The 26,844-nt window shown below is 40.9% G+C and overlaps 1 protein-coding gene across 1 annotated transcript in view; it reads left to right on the top strand.

Annotated features, from left to right (window-relative positions):
- Nucleotides 1–26,844, top strand: part of LOC143260755 (latrophilin Cirl) — a 676,923-nt gene that overhangs the window by 100,485 nt on the left and 549,594 nt on the right. The window lies entirely within an intron of this gene.

The following is a 26,844-nucleotide window of genomic DNA, read 5'->3' as shown; positions in this document are numbered from 1 at the left end:
GTCTGAATGTGTCCTTCGTTTCTCGCGGTACCAACGAAACGCGCAAAAATGTCAGCAGAATCAAAGTCATTTAGTTGATGGAACTGGCACGGGAGAACCCATCCTCCGCGACATCGTGCATCTTTCAACTTGCACACCGATATTTTTCAGTCTAATTTCATTTTCAACCGCAACCTGGAGAAACCATTCGGGTTCTCGTCGAATCGATTGATTCTTCGACCGGAAAGTTAAAGTTTGTTATACCGATTACCAGACTGAGGATGTTTGCGATTCATTGTAAAATATAAATTTTCTATCTTAATTGTAAAATACCAGAATTAACCGTAATCGAGAACTTATGCGTCGAAATTTTCAACATTCGATACGCACACCACGGTAAGCACAACTTTTTTAAAATCGTGAATTCGTCATTAACCTTTTAGGTACGGCTGAATTCTGCGCGAGGCTATTTCTCTGGACGGCAGAGTCTGATATGTACTGTACAGAGTCTGATACTGTATATTCTGTTTGTATATACAGGATGTCCCAAAACTGTCTCGCAATCCGAAAGTGGCGGGTTCCTCAGGCCATTTGAAGCAACTTTTTCCTTTACAAAAATTTTCTCCGAGGCACCGTTAACGAGTTATTAACGAAAAACGGTGACCAATGAGAGGCGAGCTCAGCTGGCGCGAGGCGATCGAGCCAATGAGCGGAACTGGGCTTCGTGCGCTGGTTGGCTGGGCCGCCTCGCATCAGCCGTACATGATTCTTATTGGTCACTGTTTTTCGTTAATAACTCGTTAACGGTGCCTCGGAGAAAATTTTTGTACAGGAAGAAGTTGCTTCAAATGATCCGAGGAACCCGCCATTTCCGGATTATGAGACATTTTTCGGACACCCTGTAGACTGTTGTAAATCGATGTGAAGACAAAAGAAGTGTGAAACAATGCATAGGAAGACAATTTTATTTGGTTCAAACGATGAGGGAGTGAGCTACTAGAGCAAGCCACTATAGTGGCGCGTCGTCCAGAGAGACGACATCCGCGAAAGCCACTATAGTGGCGTGTCGTGCCTAAAACGTTAATTTACATCTCGATACATCTCCATACAAAAATATTGACAATAAATCTTTTTCTGTCAATCATACTAATAAATTGTAATAAATACTCCAAATACTAGCAAAATTAAAAGAAAGTCAATTCAAATCATTTAGTCCAGTCTTAAAAAAGTCGCACTGTTTTAATAGTACATAATAGTCACCCACTGCATAAACGTATTTCGTCTTCGTGCAATCCTTTACGAGCGTATTCGATCGCTTTTACTATAAATGTACAAAAAGACGCAATCTGCAATGATTTAGCGTAAAAATCTTCCACGGCGGGGCATCCAGGTTTATACATCACGGCCGCAGGTTTGCAACGAGGCCGCCGAATTCGAGCTAACCAGCTTCGTTCTCTTTTTTTTCCGCAGCGTTATTACGTATTGATGTCGATAATTTTGAGATAGGACGGCCATTAATTTCATAGCCGGCGCCCGTGCGAGCCGCGTTTTCAATGTACTGTTTTATCGGGATAAAAACAATCGCCGGGATATAAATTATCATTCCCGTTGCGTTTTACGTTCGTACGGCCCACGATCGTCCGTAACGAGCTCGGGCGTTCCAGCTGGTTCGAAGCGTACCACATTTCTCCGTTAGCAATTCCTTCCTCCCGTTTCCCGAAAAATCTTCTCTCGTTTGGGCGTCTCTCCTGGCAGCCTTTCCGACCGGAGAATATAGAAAACGCATCGGACAGAAAGAACAGACACGACGGGAGCAACGTACGTTTCAACCGTCTCTTCAGGCACAGCCCGTGCCTGCGCTCTATGGACCACCATTTTATTTTTCGCCAGTCTCATTATCGATTCCCGTACGTGAACATTGTGTGTCGTTCGGTCGGCAAGTAACGTAGACAATGAAGAACGATGCATTCAACAGTCCTCCGGCGTTAGGCTTGTTCCCCGCGATTTGCTTCGATGCAGAGAACTGCGAAGTCTAATAATCAGGTAACAAGACTGAGCGCTTCAGGATGCTTATTTGTATTGTTTACGAACTTTGAAGTGTCTTCTCTCGAAAGAGATCAGCCCCGTTGTTGTCAGTCGTTTACTCTAGTTTCAGCAGTCGTTAGAAGCGAATTACGTGCAGCGTTCAAGACGTATTCATGGCGAACGAAAGGGTCGAGCAACGCGTGAACTGCAAGTTTTTGGTGAAACTCGACAAAACTTCGGAGGAATGTTTCCCACTGTTGAAAGACGTTTCCGGAGATAATTGTGTGTCACGCTCGATGATTTTTTTTTATGTCGTAAGAGGTTTATCGAGAGTCGGGAAGCGGACAAAGCTGATGAACACGACGTGCGTCGCAGTACTTCATAAATCAAGGAAAATATTAAGAGAATGAGTGAAATCATGGGAACGGATTGACACGTCAGTGTAAAAACGATTGTAGGAATGGCAAATATAACAGGAGAAACGGTTTAACAAATTGTTTATATCTAGTTGAACATGCAGACGCCTGGGTAACTTAATCTCTTGCGCTACGATTTATTCCACAGCTTTAGTAATAAACCATACCTTCCATACCTTTACTAATAAATTCATACATAAAACGGATCGTTTTTATTCAATATTTACCAATCTTTACTTCAATGTTTAAATATCACCGATAGAAGGGCAGAATATTATTTCGTTTCAAAGGACGCGAATAACATCCATATTTAGCAGATCGTGTATCAAATTTTCATAACGAGTCTAACACAATATTATGGGACAATGGGTTAATCACCCACCATATTTGCCGAATTTAGTCATTTGCGACTTTTGGCTGATCGCAAAAACGGAAAAATCGTTCAAAATAACCTGTTTTGAGACTTTAGGCCAAGTAAAGGATAGAACAGCAACCTTCGAAGATTTACAAAACTGTTTCCAGTAATAGCAAAAACGCAAGTAACACTGTGTAAATAGAAAAGGAAACTTTGAAGAGAAACACGTTGGATTTATAACAATACGACACTACTCGCCGTACACACAAATTGCAATAACAAATCAATAAACCATGCATTCTCATTCATCGACCATAGTCTCTCACGTAGCAAGTTACATTCTACAGGCTGTCCCATAATTACGGCTTTGTTTACGAGTTATTAACGAAAAAGATCGACCAATGAGAAGCGAGCACGGTTAGCAGTTAGCGGCCGAGCCAACGAGCGCTCGAATCCCAGTTCCGCTGATTGGCCCGGTCGCCTCGCGGCAGCTGATCACGCCTCTCATTGGTTACTATTTTTCGTTAATAACTCGTAAACAAAGCCGCGGATTGCATTTCTGCTAAGGAAAAAGTTACTTCAAATAACCTGAGCAATCGCTCCTTTCCAGGTGTTAACATAATAACCATGTATACATTCTTTCATATTTACTGTGATTAACATTTAAACTAAATTCACAACAAAACCATCTGACGCAGAACAAACTTAAGATTGATTATTTTTAAGATATAGTTCATTTTTTATAATTGGATTGTCATGCCTCGTGTGTCCCCAAACTGAACGCGGCAGTCCCGACAGAAATCAGAACCGGGGTCCCGAGACGGCATTTTCGATTCTAGAAATATATTCAATTCGCCTCCCACGCACCCGGAAGACACACGGAACGGAGGAAGCAGCGTAACGGGAACTTTCTTCTCGACGTTTATTCCAAAGTTCGATCGGTCCTGCTCGAATCTAAGTTTGGTAACTGTTCGACAGGTGCACCGACCGAGCCACCCACCCCCCGACGAACCCCTCGGATCGTCCACCCCCGCGTCGCTTTATTCCCCTGATTCTTTTAAGCTGTCCCAGGGTCGTTTCACCTCGGCTGTAAAAAAGGATCGAACGTAACAAACCGGATTCGGCGGAATCCACGAGCATCGAGCAGGACAAAGCTTTTGTCGCGCGACGTGCGCTGCATGGAACGACCGATAACCATCTAATCGCGGCGACCTGGTCGTGCATTAAAAATAAACATTTCGCTTAACGCGAGGGTTTCGTGTCGCCCTCGACCCCGGTCGGGGCGGGGTGGAACTTTTTCTCCAACTTCCTGCCCCCAACGTCCACTCCCGCCGCTGATTCTCGCTCCGCTTCCTGTGTCCGGTCGGGAAACACGAGGGGAGAGAGATCATTTGTCGTGTCGCCGACTGTACAAGTCCAGCGAGCTGCTTTTCGGGTTCTTCGACCGATGGCGTCCTCTTCGTCAACGCCTCCGGGTGTCCTCGGCGTCCTTGTTCCGCCTGTCCCCGACCCTGGTCGCCTCGGAACCATCCCTCCCTGCAGTCATTCGCCCAGAGTCCTTCGCGAAAGCTGATTTGCAGAAACCGTGACGGAATCGGTTGTTTGCTCGGCCTTTAATCCGTTCGAAAGGGGAATCGAAGGAACGGCGAGGTATTAAAAGGGGTTTTTCGGGACGAGTTTCATCGCACCGGACCGGGGAACCAGACTTTGTTCGATGTTCTCAAGGTCTCCGTCGCGATCCTAGTCACTTGGCAAACTGATGCTTCAGAATCGGACCGTGGACATTTCGTGTTTAACACCAAACCTAGGTCATTGAGCACGAAATGCATAAATTTTCGAGTAAAATTGTAAAGTATGCATTTCATAATTAGTGAGCCAATATTCATGCCTAATTTTACAGACAACGGTGAAATGACTGCTTCTTAAATAAACATTGTATTATTCTCCAATTAATTACGTACAATAGACAATTTAGTATGGACAATAAAACACAAAACAACTTTTAAATTGTAATTAGGATATTCTTGTTTGCATTTTAGACATATACGTCCTTTAAAAAGAAGATTCTAGAAGTTGAAGAAAAATATATTTTACTTCAATTATTTAGATATTTTTATTCAAATATATTTATATTATATTCAATTATATTTCATCAATATATTTATTATTAATTATATATATATATATATATATATATATATATATATATATATATATATATTATATTATATTTATTACACTATGTTTTTTTTCGCAGATGATGGGTCTGCCCTGTGATCATTTAAGAATTCTTGTCGCGATACTTTTTACTCCAAAATGTTGGAAAATGTTGAACTTATCGCGTCACAAATGTGTTACAAGCCACTTGCATAAGTGGCTCGTAGCTAAAACACAATTGACGACATTCTCCTTGGAACAACTTAGAGTAATAAAAATTTTCTGATTTCTCAGTGTATATATCGTTCTAAAAGTTCATACATTTTTCCAGCGGTCAGGACACCGCTCACGGAAAAAAGTCATGCGGTGAATTGAGGAAAAGCTAAAGCAGTGAATTCAAAAATTTTGCTCGGAGTTTAAAAAGCGAATATTTGACCACGCTGGTAGGTTTAATGTTAATTCGTCGACTAGTAACGTCGAATCGAATACCTGGTCGGAACTGCAGATTGAATGTAACTATAGTAGATGAAAAGTTAAACTTTGTCTTTAGTTGTGTTTCCCGTTACAGACCTGTACGAAGTAATTTACATCCACTTAATTTGTATACAGGGTTACGATTAAGTTCGAAGCCTTTGTTTTTCGTTGTACGTCAGCTTTGACCCAAGTCAACCCTTTGCAGTCAAAGCTATTTTGACTCCGCAAACCAGGAACTTGATCGAGTATGGAAGTTTTCACAGACACAGAACATTTTACAAAGACGGAGCGGGATTGAGTGCGTTTGATCGTATGACGATTTACGTTTCAGCAATTTGTCAAATGCGAACATGTTTAGTAATGGCAAAATTGTTCTGAATACAATCTTTATCAGGTGAAAATTTTGCTGCGAACGTCGTCACACAGCATGGTTAACAACAGTATAGGGGTGCTGTGACAGAATAAAATTAAGAGAATTATTTCTTGAGTTAAGAAGAAAATTAAAGTGACTACACAAAACGGATACTTCTTCGAGATAATAAATAATGCTGGGCGCAGTTTTTCTAAGTATTGCAACTTTGCGAATTTTGGGGTTGAAAAGTTGATTTATTGCTTGGGAAGATGTAAAATAATTTTGTACTTACAAATGTGTGACAAAGAATAATTATTCAGTCGGAAAGATTCTTTTTCATTTCAGCGATCGCTTTTATCGTCATAATTAAAATATGCATATTCATCACTAACATTATCAGAATATATTTTATATTCTTATTATTATAATATTATATTATTTTATATTCTTATATTTATATTTTATCTTCATTTTCATATTTACACACAATTAAATAGAACAACAATAATGGTTATTTGTAATCAATAAGAATTATTATTCGATTATTTATTTCCTCGATTATTAAACGCTTTTGCGCCGAATTTCAATGCTATCAATACATAATATTGTGCGAAACCTTCATTTGAGAAATGAAAATTGGATCAAAATCGATCCGACCTCAATAGACAGTTTTTCTCCTAAAACACTATAGTTATGTTTAAGGGGGTCGAACAATTTCTACAAAATACAATGTTTCAAAATATGAAAATTGGAAAGCTGAATTCCAGAATGTTCAAATTCCACGCAATTCTGCGCCAACGAGGCCAATACGAAAATCGTTCCAACACTGCGCATTCTCAACGAAACCGATTACTGGTTACTCAACTTGGCTTGCGCAAGCTAAAGGGCCAACAGTTTCCACAGCTTCTAAAAGGGCCACTCGTCAGTTTATGCACGCTGTTTCCAGAACGTTTCCGCGTCGGTGTCCTAGTTCCTAGTCGGTCATTTCCTAAAACACCCTATACAGAGTGAGTCGTCCAACTTTGCTACCGTAAATTGCCTGTAAATTATTTGTTATTTGAAAAGGCACCTCAAACGAAAATTGTATGGCATCAACGAAACGAAGCTTTCAACACGGCAATTAGTTTATTTTGCTTTCTTGTCGAAATTCTATGGTCATCCTGAACCTAACATATGAGTTTGGATATTTTCCACACCATGGGAGTTAGTCCCTTGCAGTCAGAGCCATTTCAGCTTGAAGTGCAAAATAGATTTTTCCAACCGATAGTATTTCCTTTTTATATAACCTAGTGCATTTTATTCGTATGCAATTGAATTTACTGACTCGTGCAACGGTTGCATTTGTCACAGTTTGTTACATGTAAACACATTTGATAATATTAAAATTATTTTGAAACGTGATAGGACAATTTTTAGTGGTGCGTTAGAGTCATCAATCGTCTGCAAAGGGTTAATAAAGTTACTCATAGTCGAGCATAGTCACAAATACAGAAAAAAGACAACGATTTTACACTTCTTTAATATATTATAACAAAATTTATTTCAAAATTATAATTTATTAATATTTATTTCAAAATATAAATTAAATTTTATATTATTATTATTATTATTATTATATAATATATATAATAATAATAATATATATATAATAAAAATATATAATAAATATTAATATATTAATATATTAATAATATAATTAATATATTATAAATATATATAAATATAGTAATTTATATTGAAACATATATATTTATATAATTATTAAGTTACGTGTATAAACCTCGTATTAAAAAATGTAACATTGATAAATCCCAAGGCGCCCCATTAAGCCAGCAAAGTAACAAAACCGTGATTAACAAATCCCATTGACCAGTTCATGAGTAATTCAAGGTGGGCGTTGGTCGCCGGGACGTCCGGGTTGGTTTAGACGTCCGACAGTGAACAAAAGCGGCGCGCGCGTTATTTCCCGCGTGGAAAAAGGACATCTCGCCGCGGGATATCCTTTTTTATTCGGCGCTATCACTTAATTTTCGCGGAGGAATAATAAAAATGATGGACACCCGGTGGCCGCGGCGTTGTCCCGCTTCAAAAACAAGGTATATATTAAAAAGATATATCACCGGTTGTTCCGTGAAAAGAGCCGCCGGTAATCTTGACCGTTTTATACCGGTGCGCAAAACTCGTGCTCGTCCGCCGCTCGGGGCAGTATACCGTGAAAAATATTCCGCGGCTTCAAACAGCGCGAGATCCCGGCATGCGACACGCCAGTCGCGGAGGGGCGCGGGCCGTCGTTATTTCATAACGCGGAACGCCACCGTCCCGGTAAAAGGGAACGACACTTTCATATCTTTCCGCGCATTAATATCGCGTTACGACAAGAAGAACCGAAATCTAGGACACGACGGAGGCCAGCCGTGAAGAGTAATGCGCGCAGACACGAAATATTAATGCGGCTGCGGCTGCACCAGACAGGCCGCCGCGACGCGCCGCGACGAACTTCCTTCTTCGTGCTGCCGATCCGTTCTCGAACCGATCGGCCAGACGGAAATCTATTAACACGTTGAGTGCCGAATATCAACTCCAAAAATTCCCAGAATATTCAGACCATTTAATTCGTGAAATCGAAACTGGAATGTTATAATTTGATCAGTTAGCTATTTCATACGGATATATTCCTTGCCATTTGTTTATGACGAATATACTTGTCAAAAACAGCTAATTGGTTGAGGAGGATACATACTTTGGTATTCTTTATGAAATTATGTATTTTATGAAAGTATTGTATGCGAACAAATTATGATGAAATTCAAGTATTATATATACAGTATAATTGCAGCAACGTTCAAAAAGATTGCAACAGTTAATTGGTTAACTTGTAATAAAAATAAATTTTAAAACTATTGAAAAATTAGTGTCACTCATACGTGAGCGACGTGGTAAGCCTTTGCGGTCAATGTTAAGTCAGACTCAACATACACTTTTCTACTAATAAGTAACTCATATAATGCCAGTATTACATGGTGTGTAAGATCAATTGTAATATTTCGCAGCTGTTCTGATATATGTATACTTGTCTTTCGAGTATATGAAGCATAGATTCTGAGAAATGGCAATGCGTTTATATTTTTTCAGATTATTGAAATGACAACCTGCTTTAATTTCACTACTTTAAACTCCAAAAATTTCTGTAGTATCAGTCATTGAATTCAGGAAAATGGAACTAGAAAGTTAAAATTTAAGGCTACCTTTGGCAATATTAGCAGTAATTAATTAAATCGAAAGTAGAAAGATAAAATTTGGCATAAGCACTATTGGTTTAAATCTTTCATGTGTGATACTCAACTTGTTAACAGACAGGAACGTGATTTAATCATTCATTTCTCGATAATTTACTGGAAAATAAATGTAACTTTTCATAAAATAAAAATAATTTTTCAATTTTTACTTCGTTAAGATTTTATTAAATTTTTGTGATTGCAGGATTGCTATTTGATACCAAAGAAGAGTAGAACAAACGATGAGATTTTGAATGTTCTGTTAATCAAAGAATTTCTTAGTTTAATAATGTTAGATTAATTCCTTACTGGTTTTCACTATTGTATTAAATTGCTTAAAATGGTGTAATTTTCACGTAAAACGTATTTGGACGAATTCAGATATCAAAATATTCTTATAATAAAGTTTTTACTATACAGAAAACATATTTATTGTAATAATTGACTAATAATAGCGAGACGAATCGGGCCGGGCCAGTTTGATCTACAGACAAGGTAGATACAACAGAAAAAACAGTTGCTCCATTCTGTCGAAGTGTACACAAATATTTCCACTGTTCACAGTGGAGATGCATACTGGTCTATAAATTAACACTTCTGAATTAGCATGCGTTAATCTCTCGATCTTCTATCATATCTAGTGCAAGTCAACTCGAGGCTTGTCTCACAGTGAGACCAGCCGAGCGGAACGATATTGCAACGGCGACCAAAAATGTTCCAACACAAACACCGCGTACGGGATACTTGGCGATGGAGAGTAAGCAATTTCTGCTCGATTTTCACTCCGTATGACAGACTACCGCGATCAAAGTACAGAGCAATTAAACGGCCAATTAATACATTAACGTTGATGAAATATCGATCGGCTGTTAATTAAACAGCGAAGCTCTGCTCGCGTATAAACGCGCTGGTATCGCAGCCAGCGAACCCTCCGCCCCCGCCCCCGCGTTCTTGTTGCGAATGTAAATCTAGCCGGCCGATAAGAACACCGGTTGAAGTTCGCGGCCCGTGATCGGCATTCATAAGCGGCCCCGGCGTAAACTTTCGCCGATCGCGGGCCCCGATTCTGCTCGTGTTCCGTTTCACGGGCACGCGTCCAGGTCCGTTCCGCCAATTAATAAGAAGCGAACGCGACACCTCGCGACGGGGGGTTATCGTAAACCTGGTCCCCGGAGTGGAACGCGCCGGCCAGCCACGCGGAAACTCGGTTCAGAATTCGCGACACGGTCTGGAAAAGGAGGGAACCACAAATTTCCGCCGGCGGCGTAAATAAACACGCGGAAAAAGCGAACCATGCAAATGTATTCCGACGGACGCCCGTGCAATCCCTGAAAGTCTCCCTCGCGACGAAAAAACGCGGCCGGGCCGTGTATATGCGGACCGAATTAAACATACATGCCGTTTTGGCAACGCCACGCCTCTGGAATACGGAGAACCGAATTGTAAGACAGGAAAGAAACGATTTTTGGGGCATGGGGAAGCTCGGGGTGTCGTCTGAAACAAGTGATATTAGAGGAAGAGGTGGAAGATCGTGTATATTGCTCTCACTGCGGCGAGTGGGCGTGGTTTCTTTGGAGAAGGCGTGGCAATGTTGCTCTTGCTCTCGGCGAAGCTAGAATTATGCTCCATGGGGCTAACTGTGGCAAACAAAAGCTAAATATTAGGTCTACCGGAAAGTTCTGTCCGTTTAAGAAATTAAAGGAAATAATAGATTTTTCATAAATTTAGTAATATTTATTGTACAACATAAGTTCCGTCGTTACTTATGACCTCTTGCCAGAGTGATGGCAATTTGTGAGTAACATTTTTCAAAAATATATGTCTCAAATGAACATGTGGATACCTATCGAAATTTGCAATGACATTATCGGACAGAACTTTCCGGTAGACCTAATATATTTAAATCTTGATAAAGTCTCTTAACAAATTTTCCACTATCTGTGAAAAGTGTCACAAGTAGGCGTGGTGTTGTTCCTCCTAATTTCTGAAGTGCCACAGAGTGCTGTTCCAATAGCAATCAATGCTCTCGTTGAATCCAGAAGAAGTTGAACATCTTTAAATTGGCAATTTTAAAGTTATAGGTTCTTGAAAAAGTTAACTTTCTCTTAGTGTGTATGCCAAAGTGTCCTAACTGGTGCGGTTTAAAACCTCGATTTCAAGAAAACTCCATAACAGTGTCCCAAAGAATAAATTGTGCTGATGTTTCACATTGTTAACTTTCTAGAGGGAAATAATTGATAATAGTCAATTTTATCAGAATCTTGTAAGAAAAGGAACCTACTCTTATGCTTTCTATAGAATGCAGAACAACCTAAATAGGCTTGATTTCGATGCTTTCGATCCAGTCGAAGTCAGACCAGTGCCCCAGAGAGCAATCTATACGAGCAATCTGTACAATCAAAACGATTGTCCGGATCTCAAAATTTTGTCAAAATCCCTTGAGAAAGTGAACTTGCTTACACTTTCTGTGTAAAGTATTCTAAATAGTTTCGTTGCTTTCAACCTCGACACAGCCACACCCCAGGAGCCAAACCATCCCTATGTTTCGCCTAGATCAGTGCTCGGAATGCTGCGGAACGCAACATTGGGCTCCGCCTCCTGACTACCGCCGCCACGCCTCCTTCTCAGCCGCTCGATGGAAGCAACGCGGGTAGCGAGACGCTGCGGCGGTAGTCAGAAGGCGGAGCCTAATGTTGTGTTCCTAAGCATTCCGAGCAGTGGCCTAGACTGATGAAATTTGGACTTGAGCTAGTTAAGTTTAGCAGGATTAGAATCTTTTCATTAACCAGCACGCTGCATCATGAACGTTATCAATTTATAGCATATTTATTTTCCTTCTCAGGGATACAATTCTTTACAATTAACTCTTATACTACCTTAACCTATTCCTTACTTTCCAACTTATTTTTTAATCCCCAAATCAACACACATTCCATGCTTTCAGTCACACTTTATCAATTGCTTTATCAAGCAATCCCTCTGCTCTCCTCCGTCCTCCAAAATCTCATCACAATCAAATTTGTATACCCCTTCGTTTAAAGCCTGATTATCTCTGATTAACAGCTGCTATTGTTATCGCCCCATTTTTGTCGAAAGCGATGACGATGCTGGCCGTGGAGATAGTTCCAGGTGAAAATTCGTTGGCCAGAAGTTCCTCATGAGAGCCACGCGGCGACGTCCGACCGATCGCGAAGCCACGGCTGGCGTGTATTCAGTTAATGAAAACATTGTCGTACCCACACCAGGGTTAACGGGGCGCACGGCCGGCTTGTCGCACACGATCTCCGAGCGCGCGTCACACATCGACGCAGCTGGTCGGTCTGCGACGACGCGTCCTCCGGCTGCTATCAGCGTGGATCGGCGCTCTCCGGCCCTCGCACACGAAAACACGGTGGCCGTCAACACGCGAGCTGAAATTCGAACACGGCCGGACGTACGCGAGCTCGAACGTTGTTCGCCGCGCGGAGCGTTGCGGCGCGGCCGTGTTAACGCGCCGACTGATTCCCGGCGAAAATCGAGTGGCGTAATGCGGTTCGGCCGCCAGTAAATCATCCGTACGATAGAGCGAAAAGATTAAAGCCGGTAACGAGGACGCTGGGGATCGCAGAGCGGAGCCACGCCGGACCCCCGTATAATCCCGAATCCGACGAGATGCGAGCCGTTAATAAATAAATAGACGCCGACGCGACGGGACGCGCCGAGATCCGCGCAGATTCGTTTCGCGCGATCGTTCGCACCTGTCCTCCGGAGTTCCGCGCTTACACGTTAATGCACACGGCTAAATTTTCGATCCGGCCGACCGATTCGATTGACAGAATTCGAGACCTCGGACGGGACTCGGCCCGCTAATGAATAATAGCTTCAACGTTTCTGGAATTGTTTAGTCGTCCACTCTGGACCTTCGTATAGCGCTAAACGGATCGCCGTTCATGGAAATATTAGGGGGACCGAAAAATAATATCGTTTTTTTACAGTAAATTCGAATAAATAAATTTCTTACAAGTTTTACTTTTTAGTCAATGATGTAATCACCTTCGTTGGCAACATTTTCAATGTCGGATCGATAAAAATCAATTGGTTTTTGAGTTAAATATCTGGAGATGGCATTTTTCATATCAACCAAATTTTGAAAGTGTTTGTTTGTTAAGAAGTGTTGCAGTGAACGGAATAAATGGAAATCCGATGGCGCAATGTCGGGCGAGTATGGTGGGTGAGGCAGTACCTCCCACCCCAATTCATTAATTTTTTCCAGCGTTCTCCTTGCGCAGTGCGGTCTTGCATTATCGTGTTGCAAAATAACGCCTTTTCTATTGATAATCGCTGGATACTTTTCAATTAATGATTGATTTACTCGATCCAATTGTTCTCAATAAAGGTCTGCATAACAGTTTCTCCTGGTTTAAACACTTCAAAATGGACGATTCCACGAATACCCCACCAAACCCACAAAAGCGCCTTTTTTTCGGATGTAAACCTGGCTTAGCAGTCCTTCGCGGCGGTTCATTAGGAGAGAGCCACTGCCTTTTGCGTTTTGGATTATCATACAGGACCCATTTTTCATCTGCAATGATCAAGCAATCAAAAGAACGGATGTTCTACCAAGGTTGGTTAAGAGTATTTGATAGTTCCTCGATTATCTGACACGGATTTGCTTCCACTTCCGCCCTTAATACGTCATTGTCTAAAGTTGTTGGTCTTCCTGATCGATGTGAGTCGGAGAAAGATCGAAATTATCGGATCTGAACTTGGAAAACCACCTTTGGCATTTACGAACATCTAAGGCACTTGGGTAAACATCGCAAATGTTTTTGGTAGCAACTGTTGCATTACTACCCTCGTGAAACCCCAAAAGCATGTAATGGCGGATATGAATCTCTTCTGGTATTTGGCTAGTCATTTCACTCAAAATGGCGAAAGAAAATTTAAGGATTAAGTTTTGACAACTGAACAAGTCACTTTAACTTTGAAATGTCTCTGGCACGACTTTCAACTACGCAATGAACTCATAAACGGTAAAGAAGCAGTGACATGCGCAGAAACGACATTACTTTTCGGTCCCCATAATACATACAGCGATCTGTTCGGTGAGCGAAAATCTCCCACAATATCTGAAAAAAAGTAACATTTATGTATCCCTTTTACATCCACGTTTATACTGTGGTGTATTTTGTGTTTGTTCGATGGTCGTTCGATGTGTCTTGCGCCAAATGTTCTATTGCTTCGACTGCAACGCGATCAACCTCGAATAAAATTGTGGTAATTCATTCATTTAATTCGATCGAATTAAAACTGAAAATTGAAGCTGTTCGACATCGATTACTTTGTCAACATTCTTACGTTTCGCGGATACAAATGAAATTAAGAAGATGTAACGGATTACCGTGAACATTAATTTTCAACTCTGAGCAAATAATTCTGTCACCTACATATGGGTGACGCGGCAGTTCAAGTGTTAAGTGGTTTCGCACATTCTGTGCTCGCGTATAAAATCATTAGACGAAGCTTGGAAGCACGAACGTGCGAGGATCTACAGAAAGTTGTCGTTGCTATATCAAAACGAATGATATTCTTTGTCTTAATAATTCAGAATTTCGTGGTTTTTAGACGACAACATGTGTTGTGCCTACGTCATCTCTTAGAAATACAGTGAATTCTCTTTAATTGACGCTTAAATTGTACAGAAAAATAGACAATTTGGGAAGAGGAGATACGGTTATTCGAGCATTGCGGCTCGTTTTCGTAATTACCGATTGCCAACGATCATAAAAGCGAGCTGCAAGGCTCGAATAATCGAGCACATTTTTGTGCACAATCCGAGCATCAATTAGGGAGAATTTACCGCATGTGAAATTCGACAGACATGCGCAACGGACTTTCGCGATCGACTGTAGACGCTCTTCCAGCAGGAATTTGTTGGCCGATAACGATTGCCGATGTAAATCGTTCGTAGCCGTTTTCTATCTCCGTTTGCGAGCCCCGTATCGCGTCAGACGCAGATTTTCACGGATTCTAAAATAGTACTTAGGAAGAGAAACAGAGCTGATACATACATTAGGCACACCCAGCTCGTTCTCGAACGAACTCACCGGAACACCCACCACCGGGGCACGTGAAACGGCCAGGCGAAAGAAACAAAAGTTATCGCTAAGAACACAGCGGAACGTCACCAGGAACACATTCAGTTGTCAGAGAGCGAAGTCGGATACCACCAGGAACGCACTTAGTTATCATCAGGCACACATTGAAGACCACGCGTACAGGGCTCACGCATTCACGCTTCTATTGTAATGCATCCGCACAATTCTCAAGTCAAACATCGTTACACTAGCCCTTATACGAGTAATTTATCGTAAGTGCACCTGGCGGGACAAGCTTGCGCCGAGTGCATTAACAACTTTTACAAAACTCCGGTCTCAAAGGATTCTGCTTTACCTGGTGGGAGACCCTCCTCGCCTATAACTTGCTCGTTTGACAATCGAGATATTCACGTTCGTTTTAGGCAGTCGCGTTCGTTTCAAGCATGAGTCCTTTTTGGCGAAGCGAAATCGATGTAACGTTTCAAGCGGAGCAAAGATTTAATTAAGCTGATGCCGGGTAAGTGCAGACGCGTGTTCCGAAGTTGGACATGAAACGCGCATATTTTCAATCTCCGATAGAAATTGTTATTGTTGACTTTGCATAGAGAACATTGTTGAACTATTATTGTCCAACGTATATTTACTGTGGCGTTATTTTTTTGAAACTTATATAATGATAGAAAATTGAACGTCGCGTTAGTTTCTCTGTTCTTTCGACCAAAATGAGAAAAGAGTTTAGTCATGTTTTTGATGTGAACTTACAAAAAGCAAGACTTTGATGTATTATGCCACACGAACTCTGTCCATTTAAATATCTTGGCTATTTCAAACGATGTGAGAAAATGTTACTTACAAAAATTATAGGGTTTAAAACAAATACATAATATGATATAAAGCATAGTATAATATGAATATAGAGGTAAACTTTGTTATTTTAAACGGCATATCCAATTTTTTATTCTTGATTTCCATAGATTGGCGTATTCTGAGTATAAATATTTTCACGTTACTTTTGTTAAGCCTAATATGCTTAAGGTATTAGTAAATTTAAGGTCTGCTTGGATGGAGGGGGGGGGGGCATTTTGTATCCATGTAAGAAAAAGTGCTATTAACACGTTCAGCGCCGACAATCGACCATCAAAATTTCCACACGGTGGAAACTAGAAAGTGAAAATTTCTCATAGTGGATGAGATTAGAATTCTTTCACATCCAAAACATCCTAGTCGAATTCACTTTGTTCGAATATGTTATAATGAAAATGAAATTTCAAAATTGGTAAAAAGTTAGTGTCACTCACATGTGATCGACGCCGCATTCAACGTAATATTGAATACTGTTAAATAATATATTTAGATGCTTGTAAAAATAAAATATCAAGAAAATTGTAAAGAAAATTGTTGCAACAAAAATACATGTTTAAAATTCTGTGGACACTTTTAATCCTACCTTAAGCATGCTATAGTCAATGATAACTTCGAGTACGAGAGCTTGGAAAAATCCTGCAGTTCTGCTGTCAAAATCGCCGAATAAAATCGACATTGGCGATCTGGGAGCTTTTTCTGTGGGAAACAGAGCGAAACGAACGCAGGTATTGGTCTCTTGGTGTCGAAGATCGACAAGGCGGGATTAGTGGCACGCTCGTCGACCAATCGGGCACGTCGCGATATATTCCCGGCGCGAATTATTGCCGGAGCCGCTTTAAAGCCGGAACAAGCCGTATCGTAGCAGGTAACATCGTTGACCCACGATTAGTAACGCCGAGCAAGAACGTACGACCGATTCTAATCAGTCGTCACGCCTGTGCGTACGTAACGACGTCGTTATCGGCATCTCCGCGCAGTTCCGCGCGCAGTATCGCGACCGCTCGCTCTCTCCACTCGAACGAGACACCCGCTAGCGCGTTCTCCTGTCCGCCCCGTGGACTCTACATTACGCTTTTGACAGACATTGTGCTCGTTCGTCGATCGCAAGATAGCTTCGCCGTCAGTGTTCCAATGTTTATTAGGAGGCAGCGAACATGCACAATCTTGCGCGAAAACAAATTGATAACTCCGTTGCAAGTTGACTACTAACACACACACATAATACCCTTAAAATCGAAAAGGTTGTTATACTAAACCCTGTTCTGTAAATACACGCCTTTGTGGAACATTTTATAAAAATTAGAATAAGAAGAAGATTTATTTTGACATGTATGAGATTTTTTATGGTAAAAATAAGTGAAGATGTTTGAGAATTTATGAATGTAAATGGTTGCATGAGGTTTATAAATTGATGGCACAGGATAGCATAGCTACTGTCAATGGCCAATTCCAAATTTTTCACTGCAGTATCATTAATTGAAGCTGCAAAGATACTCTTTCTATAAGAAGGGAATAATTATACAGAGAGAAATAAGACAGAATTATACAAGAAAATTTGTTTAACTCAGACATCGTTTTCGCGAGAAAAATAAATTCGAAAATTCAACAAAGTTACGAGAGCTATTGAAAAAAAGATAGACTGGCGCGTCTGTTTATGATAAACCGATTCTACTTCCTGGCAGATTCTTATGAGGGATGTATCTGGTAGGGGAGACCGGGGCTGGTCGGATTCTGAGAAAACAAAAATTGACATAAGAAATAATGCAGTTACTTTATTAAGCGCAGGTTCGGGTCGCGTTCGAGTTTCGCGCTAAAAGTTCATGAAGTTTGGGCACCCGAAAGTGGTTTCGGGTCTCGAAAGTTCGCAAAGTTCAGATATCCGAATCTTCACTCGAGTCAGATAGTTTTCGTGTGTGTGGAAAGATCATTAAAATGTAAACATGATTTTATATAATTTTTCAAGAAGATTTTCGTCTTATTTTTTCAGACTTGGATATGTTTTCGTGCTTTATGTAAGTAAAATAAGATCGTAAAAGTTCGCAAGGAAAAGAACAATTTATATCAATATAATGCGAAAAATCAATCTTATTTAAAATTAGAACACAAATAAATTTCCCATATATAAGTAGAATTTTTTAAGAAGGAAACGACACCAAATGTTAACAAAAACTTCCAAGAAACCAATCAAATGCGTTAAAGAAAAGAAAGGAAACTACAACATCAGCGGTTTCTCTGTGTATTCAATTTAGTCGGCGATTTTTGCGAATCGACAGACGCAAGACACCAGGATGTTGACATTGTGAAGTCAGAATTGGTTCGAAGCACCCTCAGAAATCGCCTCTGGCTGATATCTATGATACAGTAGTTAATTCCTTTGAACATTTGTCTCCGTTATCGATCGTACAACGTCCCCTTGACTTCCGCGGGAAATTACTGGTCGCAGCTGTCGACTTTTCGAAAATTTTAGGGAGATGATTACCGACGTCTGTGCTGTCGGAATGAGGCGTATCTAGGGTTCACAGTGCACGCTCGGGTAACCACCGCCGGCACGTGACACGGCGACATAAAATTCTTCAGTGGATGCGACGTAAATTTCCGGGGTGTTTCGCGCGTTTCCACGGGTGCGGCAGCGGGCTGCAAACACCTCGCCGATAGCCTAAAGGTCGAAACATACATGCCAGGTTCGATCGTGCTCGAAGACCAAGACATTCTTTCATTTCGTTTACATTAGAGTGTTCGTACTATGCGCGCCGCTCTCGTGCCGTGCCATTCCATCCGGCCAATACTGTTGGCATAGCACGCTGAAACACGACCGAGTCTGACATGTAAATGTGTTTCGACCCTAACATTGCGTCAAAGAGTGCATACCAGCTGAACAAAATAATAAAAGAAAAATGCGTATAACCAGCTGCAAAAATTCCTTCGTGAAATAATTTGGACTTTTAGCCTGCAATTAATACGAATTTTATTCTTAACAGTGTCGATAGCACGCAACATTGTAGTTAAGATAATTGCACACACCCACATGTACTGGGTGGTGTCACTTAATCTCTTGCAAACGTTACGTTTTTAAATTCGCAGCACCGTTTCCCGAATGTTCTATAAATATGTACTTTTCGACTGATACTAATTTTAATATGTTTTGCTTCATAGTCGATGATTATAGATCATTTTGACACCCATTTTAACACACTCATTTAATCACCCACTCAGAGCACACAAAAAATCAACAAAATCGAAGCAATTTATTTAATAAAATAAAAACTGACGAGCGAAGATCTACAGGGTGTCCCAGGTTTTAATGTTCAAACTTTGTCAGTATATTCTATGGCACAAAGTAAGAAAAAAATGTTATGTAAACATAGGTCATATAGAGCTTTATTAAGAAGTTATAACAAAAATTCAGAATAGGAATAGTGATCAACTAAAACATAAATAAAAAATAAAAAAAAATCTTCGATCGATGTCAATCATATATTGTCAACAACAGTTATTAATACATTTCAAAATGTATTAATAAACACAGCTTACACACGGCATGTGTTGATCTATTCAAGCTAATGCTCGCAGTAACAGCAAGTTGATTACTATTCCTATAGCTGCCATAATTTCAATTCTTGCCCTAATAGATATCGCCAAGAAACGTATGTATTTCAATACGATATCGCAGAACATAAAAGTCTTGTCTAGCTGGCTGCAACCTCTCGGAACACTATGCGGCGCCAGAAACTTTAGAGCACAGATACATGAATATGTATGGAACGCCAGCCACGAAGATACGAGCACTATCGCGTTTATTCATGCGACTTTTAATATTTAACCCGAAGGTTATCGCTCGCAACCGGGCACTTTTTCTAATGCGTCAGACACAGTTTCGATGAGCCAGTGGCGAGACAGCGTGGACCTCGTGATTCGCGATACACGACGGAAGCGAAAATGTCTGCTTGACATCGACGACTATGGGACGGCGTCGTTGATGAATGCGGCGAGATAAATGCGAGGTAACTGGTTGCCGGCGTGAATTATTACGCGATTAGACTTTCGAAACGAGAAATAGAAAACTGGGCTTCGATAAGTCGATATCATCCGACGTTTTCATTTATGATGTAATCGTTCGACTCGTATCTCGTAAAAACCGCTATCAGCGGCGTCTCGGATTGGTATTGGGAATAGACGTTAGCGACACGAATCGCGCTTGTTCGTCGTTGAATGGGATTCGTATACGTGCCTCCGATGTGTCTATTTTACGAACGCCAAGCCGGAAACTAGATGACCGGCCGATACGAAAGTAAAACGCGGAGTCTTCGGTAATAACGGGTTTCTGGGAGCAGAACACCGTAAAGAATCGACCAACGAACCGACGACACCGGGCACACGTTTCGATTCCACGGGCAGATACCTCTTGCTCAGCTTGCTAACTGTCGCATGCGGGATTAGATCGATAAGATCGCCGTAACGATTAGTTAATTAGACGAACAGCGAGGTGGGTAGGTCGATCCTAACTGTTCGGGTCGTGCTTCGAGGTTCTTGTATCAATTATGTTCGCTCTGCTCGAAGTGTTTTTCTAAATCCTCTTAGGAATCAATTCTCGTTGCTCTTTGCATACAAAGTCAACGTTCCCAGCACTAGATTCACGGCTGTTGTTTACAGCTCTCGAAGATTTAGAACCATTGAGGATTTCCCGACGAATCGTTCAGTGACATCTTTTTTTGTCGATATAGAGATCATTACTGAAAAGAAAATTATTGATAGATAGCGGATCTTTATGCTAAATACGAATTGTTCCAGTCGTTTGTAAAAGAGAAATGTGAAATAAAAATTTATTTGCAATTCAACTGTTATCAAAAGTCGTGTGTGTAACAATATGTATAACAATATGTAACAATATGTGTAACAATATTTAACGATATGTAACAATATGTGTAACAATATGTTTAAGTTCTTATAATGCCGTTACAATTCTATATTTGACGTACTAATTGTCATAAATGCGCGAAGTCCGCGATCTAATTATCAAGCTTCTTTCAGTGAAAGGGCTAATCAACTTTTTCTTTAACGATTCAAGACTCGAGTCGTAGCCCCGCTTAAAGTGAAACCATGTTTATGACGCGTGCAATTGCAACAAAAGTTTGCAGATGTTTTCATTACTCTAATTGTTTCAAAATACGCTTTCCTCGTAATCAACTGGATTGTTGAATAAATAAGAAATGGCTCGGCATCTACTCGGACAATAAAGACTACTTAATAACTGCATAACTATATTGCGGATTCCACGCAATTATGAAAAACTGAGAAAATGCAAAACACGTTAGAAAAATTTAAGAACCTGTTGCGACCTTCTTCTCGATTTATTAAAATTAACGAAGAGGAAATACGTTCTTACTTCATTTCTGTTTTCTTACACTCGAGTCAGATAATTTTTATTTTACATGAAGATTCGCAGTCTAGTGATAATCCAAAATCCAATTACGAGATTACACCATTTTACATTCGTTGAAAATAGTTCAGCGATTATCGAGTACATTTACGACTATCATTTTCCAATTTCTACCAATATTATCTACTGATTGATAAGATGCTCAAACAGAATGTAGAACCGTAATCGGATATTTAATATTTTTCTTATCGGCGACGATACATATCACACGTTCAAGTGCAGCATATGCATTTTTCCTTCCCCAATAAATATTCACGTAGTCGCGATAATTGCGATAACACGTCCGAGGTGTCCCGCACCTTGTCAGGTATCTTATCTTATAGGAAAAACTCGTCCCATTTCAGCAAATATTGAGATTTCGTATAAATTCTCGGAACAGTTATCGTCGCGACGGTCGCGTCGCATCGGTTCGTGGAAAAGCCCAACTTCTTTGCCATGTCGATTCGGATCGAATCGGTTTCCGTGAGTGGAAAAGCGTTTAATTATTCACCGGCTCCCTCGGTTTTCCGCAGTTCCCTAAATTTTTTGATCGAATGCGCCCGGTCGGCCGCTTTGTGCACGCGCCAGCCCCCGTCTTTTTCGACGCGCGCGTGTGTGCGCAGCTGTGTGCGGCCCGGGTCAAACAAACCCCCGGGTTTTTTCATTCATCGAGCGTCAAATAATCCCGGTAATATTACCTGCAAGTGCTCGCAGGTTATTTGTGAATGTTGGCCATCTTCGCCGGGATCGGGTATTTCCTCCCCCGCGTTTCGCGCTTAAGTTCCGGTGCGGGTAAATACGAGAGCGGAGCAATATCGCGCACACACGGCCTTAAAATATAATAAAATCTTCGGATGGCGGTCCTTGAAATAATAGTTTCAGGGGGAGTGGTAAGTTCAATCAATCGTATTAATTACTCGGTGCTGGCTCGTATCCTCCCCCTTTTTTCCGCCAATCTAGATCAACGTAGCTTGCAAACACCGGCCATGTAAACAAGCCTCGCCTGGAGGGAGGGAAAAAAAGAGAAGAGGAGAGGCTAGAGACAGAGAAAGAGAGACAGAGAGAGAGAGAGAGAGAGAGAGAGAGCGAGAGAGAGAGAGAGAGAGAGAGAGAAAATAGAGGCGCGTTATCAGTTAACGAGCCGTTCCGGCGCGGCGTTACGTCCATGGATACGCGGCTGCATTTTTAAAAGGGGGCGATATTTTATTTTTGTTATTAACCCTGGGAATTTTCTAAAGGATCCTCACCAGGGTCCTCGTGCACCCTCGTAATAACTTGTACAGGGTCATAACGGCGAGAAAAACACGGCTCGTACGTGTTCTTTCCGCGTATCCCCCGACCTCGATTCGAGCCGCTCGCGGGAAAGCTCGTGTAATTCAGCGATGTAAAACACCCGGCACGTATCATTTCCCTTTCAATCTGTTAATGAGCGCGGAGACGGTGTCGTTCGAGTTTTTCCCGGGGCCGCTCGTCCTCCTCCTTTCGATCAGGTGTTTCTCACTTACCTGGCGAAAGTATCCAATTAGAAAACGACGCGCGGGCCACTCGTCGAATAACTTGCGCGTTATTTTTAATTGAATGACGAGCTCGGCTACGGTATCGACGCAGTCTCGCGAGCCGGACAAATTAAGGGGCAGCTCGGTTCAGAACGCTAAAAATAATACGATTTCCTTGGTTTCTCATTTTACGGATACTATTGAGTGGCTCTCTTTGAAAATGTCAGGGCTGTTTGAGTTTTATGGGAAAAAAGAAGGTCGGTTTGGACGGAGCTGTTGCAACAACGATATTTTTGTTAGTTTCATCGTCTGTTATTTAGATACTTTTTATCTGCAATCGGCTCAATCAAAGGCGAATCATATGCAAAATAATAAAGATGACACTTTAACTAAGTAACTGTTTTATTTATCTGAACATTTATGTCACTGTGTTTAACCCGGATAATCTAGCTTCTACTGTGTTCCTATAACTTTAAAAAGACTGGTTTAATTTATTGTTTGAAACAAATAAGCAATGTTATCTAGGTTTTACGCGCGTTAAATCAAGCTACCCTCTCAAAGTGTAAGATTTAGAACACTACAAATAAGATGATTTTTGAGATTTTTTAAAAATAAGAATTTATAAATCAGTCCACTTAAAAATTCCTGGAATAATTTGTCTCATTAAGGGCTGCATACCAATTTTTTAATTGTAAAACACGTGGTAGATACATATATGTTTGTGTCGAAAAGAAAGGAATCATTTGTTATTGTCCATCTGTTAAACGTATAATTTTATACATTTTTGTATTAATTCTCTCAGATTGTTAACAAATTTTATATTGCAAATACTCGAAACACGGTATCATTGGAAATAAATATGCTGCGTCACACGACAAAATGATTTACGAACACGTTACATCGTTACAGTATCGGTGCATCTGAAAAAAAACTCGACAAAATACTAAATTGATACATCGATGGAACTTTATACGATAATTTATGATTTCCACAGATATTGCCGTGTCATTTTTACATATAACTTGTTTAATTTACACTTTTTACAAATGTTTTAATTTTATCATTAATATTGCCTATTATTCAACTGTATGCAACGCGGCAACTTAATAGATTCAATAGTTTTTTCTTTGAGAATATAAATGTAAAGTACTTTCGAGAAAAATATGTTTTATGAATGCAGTAAATTATCTGTAATTGACGCTCAGATTATACAGTACAGTCTCTCTAATTGACACTCAGATTATACAGTAAAATCTTCCTAATTGATGCTCAGATTTTACATAAAAATGAACAATTCGGGAAAAGGAGATACGATTATTCAAGCCTTGCAGCTCGTTTTTATAGTTGTTGACAATCCGTAACCATGAAAACAAGCCGCAAGGCTCGAATAATCGTATCTCCTCTTCCCAAATTGTCTATTTTCGTGTACAAGCTGAGCATCAATTAGGGAGGATTTATTGTATAGCGTTACCATTTCATTAGTTGTATTTATATAACTACTTCTAATTTCTCGCTTCCATCTTTTTGTAATCTTCATTAACGACATTTCCAATGTCTTCCTCTTCGGTAAATTGCTTCACTATGCAAATGACTTAATAAAGATGTTTCGGTCACAAAATGCATGATTATGATTTTAATTGTTCCATAAATGGATCCATATTAAGCATTATTAATTCAATACGGGATCTTGGAATCACCTTCTCCTCCTCCAATTTGTAGAGCACTATATACAGTAATGTCTCTCTAATTGACGTTCACAAAACTGGACGATTTGGGATATCGATTGTCAACAACTATAAAAACGAGCTGCAAGGCTCGAGTAATCGTATCTCCCCATTCCAAATTGCCCATTTTTGTGGACAATCTGAGCGTCAATTAGGGAGACATTACTGTAGACATAATATTAGGTCTACCGGAAAGTTCTGTCCGATAGTGTCACTTCAAGTTTCAATCCATATGCACATGTTGATTTGAGACATATATGACTATCCCTCTTTATCATTGCATTTACACATATGTACTCTCCTAAATAAACTGAAACAAAGATGTCTCATGTCGTTATTAAGTGAGACGCGATCGTGAAAACATGGCTACCGATGATAATGCCAGAACACATGCTGCTTGGGCGACTCGTCAGAAAATCGCAGAGCTAGGCTGGGAAATTCTGTCACATCCACCATACTCCCCAGTCCTAGCACCCTCCGATTATCACTCGTTTCTCTCTTTGCAACACTTTTTACAGGAAAAAAATTCAAAACTGAAGCTGATGTCAACCAAGCACTAGTTGAGTTCTTCGCCTCTAAAAATAAATCATTTTTTAAAAATGGCATTTACAAGTTGCCATCACGCTGGCAAGAAATCATAAGTAATGATGGAATGTATATTCTACAATAAATATTATTAAATGTGTGAAAATTGTGTTATATATCAATTCAAAAACGGACAGAACTTTCCGGTAGACCTCATATTTCGTAGCTACAGAATGTTAGGTCTTATCTGTACAGATTCCAAGTATCTTAAAGAAACTAGTACACTAGTACACTAGTAGACTTATTTTAAATAAACTAATACACTTACATTACTACACAATTTCCTAACGTTCAAATGCATAGAACTGCATATGGGTGTCGTGTTTCTCTCGCTAGCTCCCATTGATTATTTTTCTCATTCATCTCTTTTATTTAGACATATCACAGATCGCCTAACACGTTTTCGTAATACATACTTCTATAATTTGTTAATCTCTCCTGGCTTTATATACATTTTTCTTTTCATATACTAATGAGTTGCTGCCCGTACAAACGGTATAAATAAAAATCTCTGCGTGCCTACGTTACCATCGGTTAAAAGCGAAACAAAATGTAGGACTCTGCCTCTCACCGTAAATGATAACCCTTCCACCGCGACGAGGAGCCAACGGCCGGGCTGGTCCGTCGATCGAGGGCTGGAAATTCAGAAGACACACCGCTCGCAAAAGATTGGGAACGGGGACGGCTTGGTGCCGACCCGGATCCCGGCGTTCCTGTCGCTGGCAAGGAGATAACGTGTTGCCAGGAGAGAACGAAATAATAATGGACATCTAGCGCAGAAAAGGGTCGACCGTCGCGTCGTGGCGGTGTAATCTGAGGAAAAAAGGCTGGCTCGGTGTGCTGTGCTCCGCGAGCTCGCGTTTTCCCCTCCGTTGTTATCGCTGGCAAGCTTTTCAGCGGGCTTTACGCTCGTTTCGTGACACTTTTCAAGGAACACGGAACCGTGTCCCCAGCCCCCCGCATCGCGCGCAGAGAACACGACCGCCGTGTCCTGATTCGAGTTTCGAGCCAGCGCCGATATTAATTGCGACACGCCGAGAATCAAGAGCGCGCCGACATGGCAGTCGCTTAATTTTCTTAAGCGAACCCGATGGTTACTTCCCGCCGACAAGGAGCGGAACCGAACGCGGCAACGATGTAATCGAATCGCAATTAACCGCGGTTTTTCTCGACCCATCGTACCTTAGGAGTTTTATAAATTTCATTCCCAACCTACCGAACTTTCCAAATTCATTTTCCTGCGCCCCGCCGCGCCGAGTCGAGTCGAGTCGAGGCGGGCCGGCGGGCTCTCTTCTTCGCTCGAGTTTCCCAACACAGCAACCGTATTCCCCGAGCTACGTTCACGGCGGAATTTTCTTTTCAGCACTTTCACGGCTTCCGCTTTTTTCGCCCCGGCAATTGATACTTTCGAGAGGCGGCTAGCTTGTTCCTGAAACGCTCGCCGAGCGAAATCTTATCAGCGGCGAAACACTGCGTACCGCGAAATTGGTTAGATCTCGCGAGCTCCGCTTACTGTCTGATTCCGGTCGACTGCTTTTATTATAATTACGCCTGGCACGGGATAACGATGCAACAAGCAAACACGTTAGACTGCGAAACATCTGCTGCATGGAGATTCGAAAGTTAAATGAGAACGACGATTTTCGGGA

Source organism: Megalopta genalis, chromosome 19 (genome assembly GCF_051020955.1).
Source record: "Megalopta genalis isolate 19385.01 chromosome 19, iyMegGena1_principal, whole genome shotgun sequence".
Lineage (NCBI taxonomy): Eukaryota > Metazoa > Arthropoda > Insecta > Hymenoptera > Halictidae > Megalopta > Megalopta genalis.
This window is presented reverse-complemented; position numbering and strand designations above follow the sequence as displayed.